General features: G+C 38.9%; 1 long non-coding RNA gene across 2 annotated transcripts in view; it reads left to right on the top strand.

The window, feature by feature from the left end:
- Positions 1-17,314, top strand: part of LOC109145297 — a 38,271-nt gene extending 20,957 nt beyond the window's left edge. For both annotated transcript variants that reach the window (XR_002046608.3, XR_005601551.1), the window contains exons 2-4: positions 4,219-4,365; positions 4,996-5,173; positions 6,550-17,314. This is a non-coding gene — a long non-coding RNA (uncharacterized LOC109145297). The remainder of the gene's footprint in view (positions 1-4,218; positions 4,366-4,995; positions 5,174-6,549) is intronic.
- Positions 17,315-18,025: the final 711 nt, after the last annotated feature.

Here is an 18,025-nt window from a genome sequence, read left to right as displayed (position 1 = left end):
AGAACAGAAAGTTAATTTTTTTTCGTATAAGTTTCAGCATGTATTCCTAGTAATAATAGACTAAAACTGTAGGATGAAATCCAGCAAATAGCAAGTATGTTGGGTTTCAAAACATGACATTATATCTGAAATATCACACAGTGGCTACTTGTTTGCTACGCTTACGCAATATTGCAAAATGAAAGGGCGAGTGCTCACATGACAGTATATGATACACTGTCTTCTTCGATAGCAGATTTTCCTACTAACCCCTCAGGAATCTGCATGATTTGTTACTGTAAGGCATTTTTTCCAGTTGCAAATGCTGCTTCTTGGTAGCATATTACTAAATCAAATGTGAAAAGGACTCATTCCTCCCATTCCTCCGTGGTCACACAGCGTTCCTGGCAGGGGAAGTACTCACGCTCACATGAGCGAGGGTGTTCTAATGTGGGTGTGAACTGCGTCGAGGAAGCAGGGAATTAAAGGCAGGATCCACCCAGCAGTACATCCAGTTACAAACATGGAATTTCCACCTCAGTTCCCAGTAAACTCCTTCTAGGTTTTTTTGTAGGAAACAAATTTGGAAAACGGAGACCTGAACAACTAGTGCTTCACCCATCCCTGGAACAGAAATAATAACAGAAATTAAAGTATATTTAATAAGAGATGCTTGCAGTAGATGTCATTTGAAGCATGATTCAAATATGAATTTAAAGTGACTTTGCACTAAATATTATATAAAATTAATGACTGCCTAAAAATGAAACCTGTTTTATTATGCAATTACTTTCCAAGGGAAGCAAAGAAAGTGTTTGGGGCTTTCACCAATGAGCTAGTGGAAGCATCATGAAACATTGCAAGTACCAATCCTGTGTAACAGAGATACAGATACACTTTACATTTTTCATTTTAAAAGTCTGTGCTTAAAGTTCACAATAGATGTTCGTAAAAAAACCTTTGACCCAAAGTGAGGAGGGAGCAGCTGCCCTCTGCCTCGGAGTTAGACACCGTAGGTGAAATGAGGTTCTTGATCTCTCAGAGTAGGATGTTTCAAATGAAGGGCTCTCATTTTTCAGTGCAGTGCCTTTATTTCACTGACTATAATTAACATTAGGAGGCAATTCCCCTCCTACTTCAGACAGGACATGTGCAGCCAAGAATATCAGGTTTATGTCCATGAAGAAGAGAAGTAAGAGTATATCCAGGACACTGCTAAAGTGAGGATGTGAGTAGAAGAGAGGTTTAGGATCCTGCTGTGGTTTACATTTTTTATTTGGTGATTTCTTTCACTCTTTCTGAAGGTATCTAGGTGAAAAAGGTGACATGAAGTAGCACATAGTGTGACTGGGGGGAAACTGATGGTGTGATTAAGGGTAGGACAAGACTTAGCAGTATTGCCTGCTGTTGACTATCCAGGTCCTTCCAAGTTGTTTAACATTTCTTCTTTTCCCCAGTTATACCGCTTGTTTTCAGTCTTGGGACACCGTGTCTGCCTGCAAGGAAATATTGTTTATCCTCATGTACCTTGTAGTATAATTTATTGTTCTATATTGCCAGCTAAGAGCACAAGCTGGAGTAACCTAAATTTTCAGTAGGAACCCCAAAACCTGAACTTGCTACATTTCACTGTAAAATAGAGCACAACATCAGGACTATGGAACTCCTGTGTGGCTCCCTTCTTTGTTTGTTTTCCTTTCCTTGTGGTCCCTCATTTTGATGAGTTTGTGTTTAGCTGCTTCTCACTATTTGCAGTACAACATAAGGGACTGTGGCATGTTTGGCCCAGATTCAGAAAATGAAACTGAGCTCTTCATTAGCCAAAAGCCAGCAGTTCCTCCATATTCTTTATCTGCATAGTCTAACACTTGAACACCTCTATTTTATGGCTCTAGCCATTACCTGCTTAGCATCCACAAATTGTCATACCCCAACTGTTCTGCCTTTAATACTTCTTCAGTTCTCATTTCTCATTATCTTTGGAAACATGTATTGTTCTCCATAGTAGTGTCTGTGAAGAAAAAGCAGATAATTAAATATACATATGGAAGAAGCATTACATGAAAGTATTGGGTTACATTTAATCTCTTGGAGACTAAAAGGCTAACAAAAATTAGTAAACAGCAACAATTGACATACAGAAAACAAGGGAGAAAAAGTGTTGTCTAACTCAAACTCACCAGTATTGGTCAGCTACCTAAAAATTACAGCAGATTTTTCTTTATTTATCCTCAGTCCATGTGGAATGCATACAAGACAGAGAGGTCCCATGGACAAATGACATTTAGACAATAAAAATACCTTTGCAGTCAATTAATTGCAGACATTATCACGTTCAACGAGGAAGTCAAGGCCTACAGTTGTCATTATACCTTTTATGTTCCTTGAACTTGCTTCCGTGCCAGTGAGTTCATTTCTAGCTTGTATGGCCCCACACAGCAACTCCCTGCTATCCTGGCACAGTCTCATACAAGAGCATTCACCTCTAGTTCTTCAGATGTGGTTCAGCAAAGAGTGGGAAGCACTGCAGAGAATTTCTACCATGATATCCCCTTGTCTTCATCCTAACAGATGTTCACTGTAATAAAATCTTGTAACTCTAATGCCTCTGAGTTGTCTTCCAAGGCCAGAATGGTCTTGGCGTGACTCAGAGCTATATAGGGGTAAGCTAATGGAATAGACCAGTCTGTTTCAGTTGGAAGGAACCTACAGCTATCATGTAGTCCAACTGCTTGAACAATTCATGGCAGACCATGTTAAAGCACTTTAGTAAGTGCATTGTCCAAATGTCTCTTAAACAGGCTTGGGGCACCAACTGCCTCTCTAGGAAGCCGGTTCCAATATTTGACCACCCTCCTGGTAAATAAATGCTTCCCAGTATCCAGTCTGAGCCTCCTCAGGTGCATTTTTGAATCATGTCCATGCTTCTTATCAGCGGATACAGGGAGAAGGGCTCAGCACCTTCCTCTCTGCTTCCCCTCCACCTGTAGAGTGCAATGAGGATCAGACAAATGCAATTGACTCCTTTTCAGTGACAATAATAATAGAAAAGGATAAGGTACTAGGCTGTACACATAGTTAAACACAGGACTGCCATCATATTTTGGCATCCTGATGTTTCTTTACTTCTTATGCACTCTTTTGCACAGAAAATACAGACCGCAAGTTGGCCATGGACCTTTTCAGAGCTATGCAAGCCGATTTTCCTGTGCTAGCTGTTTCATTTTAGAGTGACTCCTCTCCATTTGCTTTCTGTTTAGCAATCACATCATCGTTTGTATCTATGCATCTTCCATGTACATATCACCCAAGTTCAGCCCTCAGCCCTCCCCAGAAAAGCATTTCCTCAGACATTTGTTCTGCAACAGAAATGTATGTCCCGTACATGTTACAAGTCAGTGGTTAGAGGGGCTCTGTTGTGCATGGGATGTATTGGGAAAAACCATGTAACAGAGAACCAAACTCTTAAACCCAGGCAATAAAGGATGTTACAGTGAACATCCTCTGGCTTAGCCTTGCACTAGTATAGCATAGGCACATTCTTGGTTTTTATTAGAATCTTCTGTTCACTTCAGATGAGGACATTTGGTTGGCTTGAGGGCTAGCTGGAGGGAGATGATGAGAGGAAGTGGGTATAGTTGCAACATAATGTTTAAATATGGTAAACTGAGCTTATTTCACCCCAAGTCTTAAAGGAATACAGACGTGCGTTTCATGCATTTGGCAGAATTGTTTCACAGAAATAATACTCTAAAATTCACTCTGTAGATACTCTGGGTAACTTACAGTGCCTGAATCCAGCTAAGTGAACAAAGAATTATTGTTTAGTTGAATGACAATGAAACCCATACTTCAAGGTAAATGATTCAACATGATCCACCAAAGGCTGATATTTGCTAGAAAACAACTGCCAGGATTAATCCATAGACCAAAGGATAATATAATGCAGGCAAGCTTTGCTATACATCACTGGAAGGGCATTGGAATATTCTATATTTCATCACTTTAAGTGGTTCCTTCATGAAGCAATTCTTGCGAAGCAAAGCCAAAAACCTGGAACATAAGGGCTAAACAGAAGGCATTAAGTACATATTGTCCTTATAGCCACTGAATTTTGCTCACAAATTAGAATTGCCTTAAAAAGTGAAATTCCTTATTTTTTGGCATGTTCTAATGTTCTTTGAAGAAAGTTTTTCTTTGGCTCACTGCTTTTTCTGTTACATATCCTCATTTCATCAGTTATATGCACTGAATGTGATTCCAGTCTTTTTCTCCCATGTTTGTTGGACCACTGAACCACGGTAAATGAAGGCACATGGCCAACCATATGGTAACAATATCATCAGTGCTGCAGCAGAGGAAGATCAAGAGTCGCATATACATAAGGTAATATGGAATATATTTATACAGTTTTGAAGAATATCGCTAGTCTGTTTTCTTCAGTAGTATTTATGTTCGTTGGAGTGACAGAATGAGGTCAAATCCAAGACGCACTACAATGAAAGTACCAGTCAAAAAGAACTTGTCCCTTTCATCTGTTCTAAATTTTGATCTTCCATATAACTTTGTGGAAATTATAATAAATCAAGCACTATTGGTATTTGCCTGGAAAATATGCAATTTTCTTTTCAGATAATTGCAATAATTAAAAAAATTATATAACAGAATGACTTGCATTTCAAACTGTAGAGCTAAAATTTATGTCCTGTACCCCTTCCCATTATTTTCAGAATGCCCCATTTCTTGGATCCATTTCTTTTGTCAACTGGGATAACTGAAGTGCCCAGAAAAGTGGTATGCAAACATCTAAACCTAATTAAAATTATTAATTAAAATTTTCAGCTAAACTGTAAAATGGTATGAAAAATCATTCATAAATATCTTCCCGTCATTTAAACAAATCTAATCTTAGTCAATCACCAGCAGCAGCTCTGAAAGCTGCTCAGTTATGCTTAACCATCAGTCTCAGTTTAGTTTTTGATCTGCCTAACCTGAAACTGGTTTATTGCTTTTCAGCCATGTTAACAGGTGAACAGGAAAGATGACCAAAAGGAATAAATGGAATTTATCCTACCAGAACTGGGTGGGATTGCAGCACTTTGAAACACCTTTTTTGATGAAGTGGAAGCACTGGAGCTTTCATGAGAAATGGGAGAGCATTGTTTGAAACTGTACTAACTTCAGTAAAGAAGGAGTAGGTCAATTCCTTTTAAATATTTGCCGAGTCTGTTTTAGATAGATACTAAACTAAGATATAGGCTGAGTGTTCAAACTCAAGTAAACAAAGAGACTCATACATTTACATTCACAAACTGAGACTTCTATTCAAATAACAGACAGTATTTTTCACTTTCCCATGCCATTACAACTGTCATTTACAACTTCATTATGTACAAATCTGTTCATCAGAATATATTTTAATGGCAATGATGTCTCAGACTACCTGATAATATGTGGGTGCATATTCATAAAGGTTGGTATCTTATGTTAAATTAGGAGAATTTACCTTTTCCAGAAATTTTATTTTTTTGTCCTGGAATTCTTGAGAGATTTATATGAAAAGAGTCTTTTGAAATTGGATTACAATGAAGTCTTAGTTTAAATGAAGATCTATAAATATTCTGTGGTGTTCTTAAAGGCCATATTCAGGCTGCACAGTTCTGTGTTACCTGAGCTATTACCAAATACAGAGCTGGATAGCAGAGTCACATGAAGCTGCTGGGCAAAAAGTTCCCGGAGTCTGGGTTAGTTTCTTTAGAGCTTCAGGTCACTCCACAGGGTGATCTAGCATGCTATTTGCTTTAAATATTTCCTTGTGTGGAATATCCTCCTCTCTTTGTTGGTGAGAAATTTTATGTCATATCAAGATTTGCAGACTCATGTATACTCAGACTTCTTGAGATTGAATGATATCTCTTTTCTGACTGTTTTTTTAAATCCAGGCAAAATTTCCACCATACTGTGTTCCCAGTAGAGCTCAATGAAACTATCATAGCAAAAATAAAAGTCTATAGGAATGACTTTTGGCTAGTTTAGGGTAATCCATTTAATTCCATGCTCATCCACATAAAGTACCATAGTTTCACCAAAATGTTGTCACAGAATTTTAGACAGCAAATAAATATCAGATACATTCTTATGATTGAAAAAAGATTTGATGCAAGTTTAAAATTGTACTGGATATACATGTATGAGTCTCAAATACAAACTTCCACTCAGTCTGCACCTGTTTCTGTGGGTAAAGCACTGGTACTAAACCCCTATTTCTATGTGATTTGAAAGAAATAGGAAATTTTTCTGGAGCAACTCTGATTTAAGAACTTAGTTTTCAGTTTATAGGATGGGGATGCAATCAGCTGCAATTTAATGTGCTAATTTGGCAAGGCAGCCAAGCCACCGTAACTGGCTGCACATGTGTTCTTAGCTCACCTAGACATAAGCTAAAATGTGCTGGTTTAAGCTAACACATTTATTTTGTTGTTAGGACAGGTGGGTAGACATATGGGGCAGCTGAAGAATGTTACTTGTTAAATTAATGTCAGTTTTAATAGTTCCAATGTTATGTGTTAGCTTCAAGAAGAGATTTGATACCAAGGTTGAAGAGAGACGTTGTCTTTGAACCTGACACTGAGGCATAAAAGTTATACTACACATGAAGGTAAGAAGGCTTCCTAGATATGAGAGGGACTGAGAAATGAAAAAGAAAAGCAGCAGAGAAAGATTAATATAACAGGCAGGGAAGTTATGATCTTCCTCTCCAAATATATTTTGCTCCCTTATCAGAAATGGCCAATAAGTAGATCTTTCCTTTTTTACCCTCCCAAATTAAGAGCATGTTTCATGCAGCTTTTTTTTCTTTTGCTTCCACAGTGAATCTTGATAGTTTGAAAAGAATTTCATTCATAGAGCTTTTTGCTTCCCCAGATGACCCTGGGTTTATGTGAAAATGTCACTGATGGAGCTTCTCAGGAATATACCTTCTGAATTCAGCCCCATATATATATTGTTTCAAGGAAAATTGATGTAGCAGCCTGTTGTAACAGATTGGTTCATGAAACACAATGAAACCACATTTTTCAAAAGTTTCTGTGGTAAGCCTACTGTGTCATGTGCTGTATACAGTATGAGCCATCTCTCAACTTCACTGAGACAAAGACACGGTATCCCACACCAGAGTGGACAGTGCAACCTCTTTCTGGGCTGGTTTCAACAGGCTGAAGCTCAAGTTACTTCTCTGTTCTGAAAAAAGAGTATATTGAAGTTTTAACCTCATGGTCTGCAGTCACCAGACCCCGTGCCAGTGTCAAACACTGCGCAGATAGACAGCAACACGTGTGGGCTTCCACTGCTGTGACCTCCTGTAAAGTGTGAAGTACACTCTGAAGTTTTCAACCTCCTAAAGAGCTCATCTGCTATTTAAAATAAAAAATATTCCTTGTTTGACTTCTCTCCTGCCACATGAGGGGCTAGGTGATTTTCAGGGACAGCAGCAGCAATAAATACATGGGATTTTCCTGGTCTGTGCAGGTGTGAGGCACCTTCGCTTTATAGCAGCAGTTGGCAATTACCAGGAAAAGAGGGCACTTGAGCAGCAGCTGCTTTCCCCTCTCCCATTCCCAGAAAGTGCTGCAAACAGATGAGAGTGGAGTACCCCTCTTCAGCCCCAAAAGTTGTGTCATTCCTCAATTATCCAAAATCCACGTCTGATAACTACACTGTGCACGGCATAGCTCAGTGTCGAGCTGCATGGGTTGGTGAAGGAAGAAGGAGGACTGCAATTCAGACTCCCTCTTGAACAGGCCATTCTGTCTTTCCAAGCTGGAATGGTTTCAGGATGAGGTTTGCAAACTCTGGAAACTCCTCAGTTTCAGGAGGATCCTGTCAACTCTTATTAGAAAGTAACAGTCAACTTTTGAAATTACTTCTATTTGTTTAAACAGTCTCTAGTTTGCTGAAACTGGTGAGGTAAATCCTTGTCCTTCTGGGGAGAAAAAAGCACAAATCCAGTGCTTTATTTATTTTCAAAGTGTTTTGTAGATACTAAAGCACCTTCAAAACCTGCTTTTAGAGAGTAGGTAAGTGATGCTACTTTCACAAATGTAGGGGAAAAACAGAGGCTGAGCAGTATATCCTTGGAATGTGCTATTCAAGAGCTAAAGGAAATTCATGAGTCTCCAGCCCTAGCCATAAGTAATATGAACAAACTGCTGTCAACTCACTAATGTGTGAAATATAGTAGGCTAAATTTTATGCGTTTGGGTTGACTGATTTAAAAGCAGTAGTTGGGAGAACAGTTTAATATTAGCTCTACTGTATAGGATTTAATTTGTATTCTGCAGGCTACCCTAGGTAGTCATTGGCTAAAGTACATAACTATGAAATGAACCTTTTACACACTAAATTCTTGTCATGCTGGCTCATGTAGGAGTCATCGTTTGCTGCTGTCACAAAAAAACTGGGCGTAAGAAAGTGATGGATCAAGGAGGGGATTTTCCCTTCCCTCCCTAGAAGGCTGCTCTGGATTCTGTGGGAGCCTTCCTCTCTGCTTACAGATCATAGCCACTCAGTGCTGCCAGGAAACCACAGAAAGGCAGCAGAGTCATGCAAAATTTTTTAATGCAATCATAGTGTCTATCCTTTAATGACCCAGTGAAGTAGAAATCGTTCCAAACCACCGGAACTGCTTTTGTATTGCACATCGGGAGGCTCCCAGCTTCTGATCCTCAGTGAATCCCCACATAACTGTAAGAGATAATCCTACGTATGTGGCACAGACTTCTCATAATTGTCCTATGCAGATAAGTTCTTGGAGATAATGTTCTTTTTCTTGTCTCTTGCACTTCCCCCCCCTAATTTAAACTGAAAAAGAGGCCAGAAATCAAGCTTTCTTCCCTCTGTTTTAAAAAATATTTTTCCTTTATTTCATGTTTTTTCAAAGAATTTCAAATATCTCTTCCTAGAAAATAACTTGGCATCACCTTGTGTAAAATAAGTTCCCCTATAGCTATATTGCATGATAAAGGAAAATTAATATGGTAAATCCTGCTTTGACAAGTACAGGAACTGTAACAGTAAAGTCACTTCCAAAGTGCTACACAGAAAGAAGTTGATCATATGGGCAGAGTTGCAAAACCCTTAATAATTTTCAGAAGACTGGAACGTCAAGCTCTTTATGCACATTATCTGTTGTGCATCATGGAAAATGTCAGTAAATGAAATATCTACAGCTGATGGAAATATAGCCTTGGAATTTGTGTCTTCCTGCTCAGCCAGGCAGTTTGCTGATAAAGGTGATGTGCTGTCATGCATCATGGTCCTTGGTAAATTTGTGCCCTGATTGCCTGGCTCACACTATTTTCTCTCCTAGCCCGGGAAGGGGTGAGTGTTGATTGGATACCTCCCACCACCACAGGACAGCAGAGCTTCCCATCCCACATTTTGTACAGGAACTACAGGAGTGAGGAATCAGCTTCAGGAATTGCAGTGACATGGTCACTATTGGTTTTGTGTTTAGTCTTGCATTACATTGCAGCACAAAGTACTGGACTTCAGATATCAAAAACTGCCTTGACTCATGTTTCACACTGGCTGCAGGCAACACAGTGATGCATCTCACTTTCTACCTGACCTATGGATGTGAAAGTTACATGAAGACTGACTCAGTCAAGAAAGCATGTGTGGAATCTACAGCCCCCCCATGGGCTCAAAAATACATTCAAGCCACCGGTGAGGGATATCTTTAGAGGAAGGAGGGTAGAGATGGCTTTTGGCACAAACTCAAAACCTATAATTTCAGCTAACATTTGGCTTACTGGATTTCATTGTATGGCTATATTAAGCTTCTCTTTAATGCTTTTTAACTTCTTATTTGTAACTTTCAGGGCCTTTCATGGAAGATCATGTGTTCCTCACCTTTTGCAGCAGTATCATTTGGGGGTTGTACCAAGGCCAGGAAAGCCTGGTTTCCAGCCAAGTCAACTTCTTGAGGCCTGAACAAAAGTCTGTTTTAATAAAATGACATAAATCATGTCAGTCATTCTCTTGCCTGCTTCGGGATTAATTTTCTTGCACTTATGAAATGCGCTTACGCAGCTTCCATCAGTCTTGGTTGCTCCTTGTAGCAGAGAGGTTTGGCTGGTGGGTTGCCTGCTGCCCTCAGTGCAGTCTCTATGCTGTTGGCTATTTCAGTCTCAATTTCCCATTTGGTGGCAGATCAAATAGTCTCCATGAAAGGCAGAAGGAATGACAGAGACTTGCTTTCTTCAAGTAGAAAACAATGTCCCATATGTGACCTCAGCAAAACCACTCCATGTGGCACTTTACTAGTTATGCCTTAAAGAACTGGATTGTGTCCAGGCCCTGGTGTGGTGCTAATTACCACAGCTTTTGGCTAAGAATGAACTATAAATCTTTAAACACCAACAAGTCTGATTAGGTTTGATTTTCTTTGGCACTGTTGTGGTACCTCCAAACAGAAAAATGTTTTTGCAGAACAGATTCAGTATATGTGATATTTCCTTGCATGCAACACTTATCACACTCAGGTTTATTGATGCAGGAAGTTAGTTTCCCAGTCCTATTCTTTAAAAAATTGAGGTAAGGCCAGATCTTCAAGTGATAGATATCAGCATAACACTGTTGTCCTCAGTCCTGTTTTCAGTAGTTCAGGATATAGGTCCTGGATTTCAATCCTGTAGTCTAGTGGTAGAAAGGGTCTATCAGGTCATGTTGTCTATGTCCTTATCTGTGAAAAATTGTTCCCTTGTGTACAGAAATAGGAAGCAGCCCAACAATGTTTTTAAACATTTCATTTCCACAAATAGTGTCTTTAACACTTTCCCTTGGGAGTCTGCTCCATTCAGATGGATATTTTCCTGGCCCTAAGCTCTACAGTTTTCATTTCATATTCAGATCCACAATTTCTGTACCCAGGTAATAATTTTACCTTTGAAAATTTGCATTCTTCAAATATCTGTGGACCATTGTCATGCTCCAGCTTTTTGATTTTGGACAACCTGAAAACACTTAACTCTTAGCTGTTAAAGAAAATAATTCGCTTTAAAATTGTAATTGTTCTTAAATATCTTTTTCTAAACTGCCTTCTGTTTGTAAGGAATCACCTGCTGTCCAGCAATGAATGCAACATCCAGGTACAGATCACCAGGATCGAGCAGAGATAGACTTTGTCTGGGGTGAGGGGGAGAGGTGATGCAGCCTCCACGTACATGGAGATGCTTAACTGAGCAGTGGGGTGCTGAGTAAGTTTTGACATGGTAGCACTCAGTGGTCCTGTTTGCCTTCCAGAACAGAGCAGGGGAAGCATATTTCAGCTCTTAAAGTATTCAGTTTAAAGTAAACCCCTAAATCCTACTCAAGATTGCAGCCCTGCAGAGGTCAATTGAAATTATCTTGCCTGGGGAAGTGACCAGGGCATTATTCTGTATCTGGGACTTTCAGTAATTTCTAAGTGTTTTCCAGTGAAGATGATTACTCAAGTGTAGTGAAAGTATGGCAGCAACAAACAAGTTTATACCAATAGTTACATTTCACAGACTTGACAGTATTAGTCTAGGGTCTCTCAGACACACCAGGAATACAAGCAGAAAACCAATGTGGTCTATAATATTGTGCTGCTTTCTCTTAGAGTGATATTTGGAGCTGTTTCCTTTGGGACATACCACAAAAAGCAATGTACCTGCCATGCAGATTGATGGAAACTGCACACACTCTTTGACCATGCATCTGAGAGTGGGAAGCACCTTCAGAAGAACATGCAAGGTAGTAGGGAACACTTGCAACAAAAAATACTGGTTAATATCCTTTAAACTGCATAGCATGAAGAGAAATGGCTGCAGAACTGGGTGAAGCTTTAAATTACCTTGCTCAGAAAGCTCTGAGTTACCTTCCTGTTGGAGGTGAGTAACCTTGTGATGCCACAGCATTACCAGTGTCAAAACTCACTAGTCCCTTTTGACATACACGATTTTGTTCTTAAAAATATTCAATGCATTGTTTGCCCAGGTCCAAGAATTTGAACTGCACAGGAGTGTCTCCATTTGGCTTTGTATGCTGCTGTGAGGAACAACCACCAACTCCAAAATAAAGCCTCTTTTTCTCTTCCTTTGCTTATGCTCTTTGCTCGTTTCTACAAACACTGTCTGCTGGACAGAGTCCTTCCTCAACTCAGCTGTAAAATTTACTCTTCTCTTTCCAATGGCACGCATAAAAAATCACAAGTCTGAAGAAAATCAAGATAGTACAACAGAGTAGTTTCACACTTCCCAGGTGGTAGCTAGAGTTCTGAACACAAAAGGCCAATGGGTTTTCATGTACATTTTTAAATAGATGCTGAGACTCTCTAAAACCCAGAAGGAGGAAAGACTGTCAGAAAGAATGGAAATGTCACAGGGTTCCTCTTGCAATGCTACATGCGACAACTTACGACTGACAGAGTTTGTGGCTACCCAGTTCATGAAGAGAGTTGGTTGATGAAAAGGAGGTTTAAAGATGTTTGCCCCAAAGCAAGTAACCTAAGCTTCACATTAGGAATCAGCACAAGAGAGGACAGGATTTAAATCTTTCTTTCATGAGCCGAAGGGAGAAATGCCTCCCTCTCTAGCCATTAGATATTTCTTTCCTAGAAATACCTTTTCTTTCAAGACTAGAAGAGAATTTTGCCCTTTCTTTTAAGGAAAGAAGGGCTATTGTTGTATTCCTTCCACATTGATGCAACCAAATAGATCAGGTACATATTTATTACCCAACGTTTTGCTATTTGATACTATTTGAATATGTCTGCTGTGAGTACATAGCTACAGAAAGTGCAATAGCTGAAGAATTTCTGTGAGGCAGGGTTAGCCACCAGCATCTCCACAAGAGGGTAAGGAATGCCCTCATGTCCCTTGCAGGTCTGCCTCACACAGTGAGAGAAAATACTGAACCTGAAAGCTCCCCATTACAGAATGATTGCAAAACTAACAATTCCATTAGAAGGTGTGACTGCCACAGCAAAGGCCAGTTTCATACCAGTCTCCAGTTCTTACAGCACCACGTTATGAGGCACTCCTTCACCACTATTGATGTGGCCACAACCTGGGAAAATACTTTCATATTGAAAGAAAATGAATTATATGATCAGTCCACAGGAATGTTCTGATAATAGTTTGCAGACAAAAACAGTGCCATTGAATATTCTATACATGTCTTACATATCTATGATGACTTAGATAATAAATAATTTTGTCCTCATTTTGCATGAGGAAATAATATTAATTTATTCCAAATAAATTAGAAAAGTGGACCTGGGAAAGGATAGGTCATTTAAAAATTTTTTTTAAAAATGCCATAAAATTATAGGAAATAGCTTTCCATATTCTGTCTTTTATCATTCATATTGGGTGAATTTGACATTATATGGTTTATCCCAAAAGGTTACTATTATTTCTACATTGATTTGGCTGGAGGCAGTCTCAGAAAATATGAAATTACTTGTAAACCCATTACTAACCAGATGGTTGGGAAAGGTCATGAATGAGATGGGAAAAAAGTGGCCTGTTGCAGGATCCAAACCATAAATATGGGACCTCTCAACAGACACCCTAATATGTAGTTGGAAAGAAGAGATGAAAGTATGATGGAGCCAAAGAAAAAAATCTTTATTAATGTTGAAATGATTCCTGAATGTATATCCATCTCTTTCATTCTAAAAGAAAAGAAAATACTGCCACAAAACTGTAGTTAGATCTTTGTTTTGTATTTATCCAAGCTTATATAAACAACATGTTCCCACATTTTTTATATGCATGTCTCTTTTTGGATAAATTCACAGAGGCAATATTTTAAGTCATTATAACAGTACTTTTTTTTTTTTCATTCTTTGTTTCCAGGGTACTCAGGCACAACACACAGCCTGAGCTGGTTGTTTTGGTTTAACTCAGTCTCTGCACTCACTTTGTTACTGTTAAAACACCGATAAAAAAGACAATAGATTTATTCAATGAGACCAGGTGGTGTTTCAGATCAGACAAAATCCTGTGCACCAGAAATGTCCTCATTCCACTGAAGCCTTGCTGTACAGACTTGTAATTCCTTAACTGGTAAAATGGACCACAGCCCTCATGAGTCATGCAGGGCAAAACACTGTATTTGAATCTGGGAGAAGAACTGCAGGGTCTTCCAGCTGCTGGAAAACTTGTAAACGTAAAAGTGTGTAAGCTGACGGCAATAATGTGATGTTTTCAGTCACATATATAAGATGTACAGTCAGTTGCTAAGTGTTATGACATTTAATGTCATGTTAAAATGGAAGTGATGAGGCCCAGTCCTTTGTTTTGATAATGGGATTTGAGATCCACAGCATGGATCCTTGCAGTGCTGGTGCTCTTTGAAGAGCAGACACAGTCAAAAAATACCACAGGGCTGATGGATCCTTCAGCCTCTTCTTATGTAGACATTGATTCTGTTCTCCAAGGTTTCCTCCAGCCCTGGGAGTGGCAGAGCACTACTTTTATTCAATAATAGTTGTGTAAGAACTTGTCTAAATGCAGAAGTCCTTTCTACAATATTGACCCAAATACTCTGCATTGCTGCTACTATGTTCTGTTGCTTGGTCTTTGTCTCTAACAGTAACCAAGAGTCAAATCATTAGCCTGATATCTGTGTGCTTTCTGAATCACATCTGCTAAAAATCCCCACATGATTAGAAGAGAAAAAAAATCAAAACATGAGGAAATGAGTATTTCTTATAATTCTTTGAATTATCTGCAAATGTTAAGTTGTGGCTCTTCTGTAAAAGCATGTGAAACTGATTAGAAGGAAGGATTCTTCACACAAATGCCGAAGTAGTATAAAGTCTCATTTTGAGACTCCTGTGTTGTGTCCATACTCAACAGAAGTAGAAGTTTCTTGAAGTTGTGGTTTGCCATTTTTTATATTGCATCCCACTGCTTGTTATCCCAGATAAAGAGTGGGCCCAACTGGAAGTAAAAATCAAAGTTATTCTAAACAGTTCTGACAATTTGTCCGGCATTCATCATTCATATCTACACAGAAATTTGAAACAAGCTTGAATATCTAAAGGCTTTGTGTTTAACAAAACTGTAGATTAAAGGCTGTAGCACTACCACAGGCTACAGCCTATTGCCTGTTTCCAGCAGGCAGCGTGCCATAATGTTTGAAAATGTTATGGAGACATATCACATTATCACAGTGATGTTGCAAGATTCTGTATTATTTTTCTGGCAGTAAGAGACCTACTATGAGCTGTTAATATAAAACCCAGCACTCTAAGCCATCCATGTGGCTATGTGCAAACCCACTCCACTCTTGTAACCCTACCTCAGATTTAGCTAACGTTGCAGTCTGGCATTCTGAGTGTGGCACATACATTGTGCCACTGTCAGGAGAACATCTCAGCAATTTTCTCAGCTTTTCTGTGTTCTAGGCACAAAGGTGTCTTGAAGGAAACACAAATCTGAGCAGAAAACCACTTTTGTATTTTACAAATGCATGGCCAGTCTCAAGTGAGATTCTTCTGGAGTCCTGTCTGCTGGTCTGGTCCACAGAGAGAGAGTTGGTTTGCAATTCTTCACGGACAAGGGCAATGGCATACGATACTCTCATGGGTGAATTCCTGCTCTGTACTCCTACCACCCCCCTGACTCCACCTGAGCATTGCAGTATTTCATGCCTTTAATGAGTGTGGTTTCTCTAACAGCTGTGACATCAGGAAAGAACTGTTATCTGTGTCTTGTGTATGGGGACTGGGACACTGTTTTGCACTATGTCTAACTGAGATGTGATGCCATCCATGTGTTGATCACAGGAATATTCTTTCAGATATTAAGAAATATAAATGAGCAGTGCCTACATCCACAAAGCTAATTAAACTTCTCAGCTTTTTTAAATCCATACCGATAATTGATTGTAGCAAACAGTATCATATCTCCTTTCATCATTTCTCTCAGCTGCTCATCTCATAAGAAAGATAATACCATGGCTCTTTTGTGTTAACCATGGAAAATTTTTGGGGAGAAGCCTGTTCAAATCATCAGTAATGTCAGTGGTGATTAAGCAGAGCACTACGCTATACCCTTTAATGACAATTAGCTATGTCTTCCTAGATTAGTAAGTTTTTCTTTAAAGAGATTATTTTTCTTTATGAGAAAACATTGCAAGATGCACCCTACCTTGTACATTACCATCCCTTGAATCCAAGTTTTTTCAATACTGTTTCATTTGGACTACAGATATAGCCATTGAATATTTACTCTGTCTCAGCTTATCATACTATATAGAGGAAAAAACAAACTGTGAAACTGAAATGGTAAGCTCTTTTTAGAGGGTAAAACTCTTCCGACTTAAAAAGAAATAAAGAAAAAACATAAATTTAGTAGCATATTCCTGCTCCTTTTTACAATTCACTGAGAACAGAGTAGATATGCATCATGCACCAAGAAAGCACTGCAAATAATAATAAAAACCCCATCATTTCCTTATGCTCATAAATGTTCCCTCTGAAGTGTAATAATATATGTTGTTAATATATATTGTAATTCCTTGCCTGTAGTTTTTCTTAATGATGATCTTAATGAAAACTGAGTAGTTTATTTAGCAGACAAACATCAAATATTAGTTCAGGAGAATTCTCTAGGCCTTGTGTGCAGACCAGTGTGGAATTAATCTTTGTCTTTAAACAATATTTCAGTGTGTGTTTGGCTCAGCTAATCATGTTTCTGTCTTTGTGTGCATTAGGGTTACCAATCTCAATTTAATGGGAAAATGTTAAAAAATAACCTTGCTCTGGTATAACTAACTGAAATTGATAGAGAATTAGAAAAAATAAGTAGGCTGAACTTATTTTTTGTCCCTGTTTTGTCTGCTTCAGGAAACGGGACACATTTGGTAACTGTTTCAGTGCTTGGAGGGCTCTTTCATCTTGTGGTTCAGGTGAAGGCAGCGTTTTTTACCTCCATTTCTACAGCTAATGGGAAACAAATGAGGGTGCCCATTAGGCCCTGCAACTGGGGTAGAAGCCCAAGAAAACTTTATAGGGGAAGGTAATCCCCTTCATCTTCATTCGTTCCCATGCACTGCAGCCTGTGCCAACTATTTTGCCTTCCCTGTGGGAACCCAGAGTGCAGAGAATATTTCTCTGCCTGTTTTGAAGAGTTCTACCCCCCTAGACAACACTGTTTTTGACCTTCATCCTTGGAGAAAATTGCCTACCCTCTGGGAAGAATTAGAATCTACACTGGTGTGAACTAGGTGATAGAGTATTATGTAAGATTGTCACAGGGTGAAAAATTTAGAGGATTTGGGTTTGCTAATATAGTAAATAGATAAAAGCAAACCACTTCAAAATGGAGGATTTTTGTTCTCCAGACCTTCTTCTTCTTCTACTATTCCATATTCTGCAGAAGAAGTAGTTTGGGATGATTGGATAAAGAATTCCACAGTTCCTGTCTACGCAACCAGACAATTTATTATACATTGGTGGAAAAGTGAAAATATCTTTCATTTTAAGTGTTCATTGGGTGATTTACTTTTAAAAGACTCTGTAATCTTGATAATTCAGCACTCTCCTGCCTTCTCTGATCTGTGCTATGTCTGGGTCACGTTAAGTGGCCCTATTTCTCTGATAAGACTTAATAAACAACTATCTGAAAGCAGAGAAGGCTGAAGGTCCCGTTCATCTCTCAGACTCCTGGAAAAAACTCTAAAATTCTCCCCCATCAGGGGAGGCATAATTACAGCACGGACAGTGTCACCTGGATCACAGGACAAAGGTGTTAGTGACCTCCTATGTGACCTGTTCTTCTTCAGATGGGCAGCCACTTCTTGCTGTGCACAAACACTACCAGGTTTGTACTTAAATGGAGCTTTGAGGCTTCCTATAAAGCTTTTTTCTGATGCCCCATACCTCTTTCTTACAGTAAAACTGAAGGAATAACTTGAAAACATGTAAATGGAAATTGCAGACTCCTGTCTCCACAACTTACTGCATTTCTGTATATTATTTCCTTATTTTTTATTATCTCTTTTCTAT

The sequence above is a fragment of the Corvus cornix genome, chromosome 2 (assembly GCF_000738735.6).
Source record: "Corvus cornix cornix isolate S_Up_H32 chromosome 2, ASM73873v5, whole genome shotgun sequence".
Lineage (NCBI taxonomy): Eukaryota > Metazoa > Chordata > Aves > Passeriformes > Corvidae > Corvus > Corvus cornix.
The sequence above is the reverse complement of the archived record's forward strand: the minus strand, read 5'-3'. Positions and strand labels throughout refer to the sequence as shown.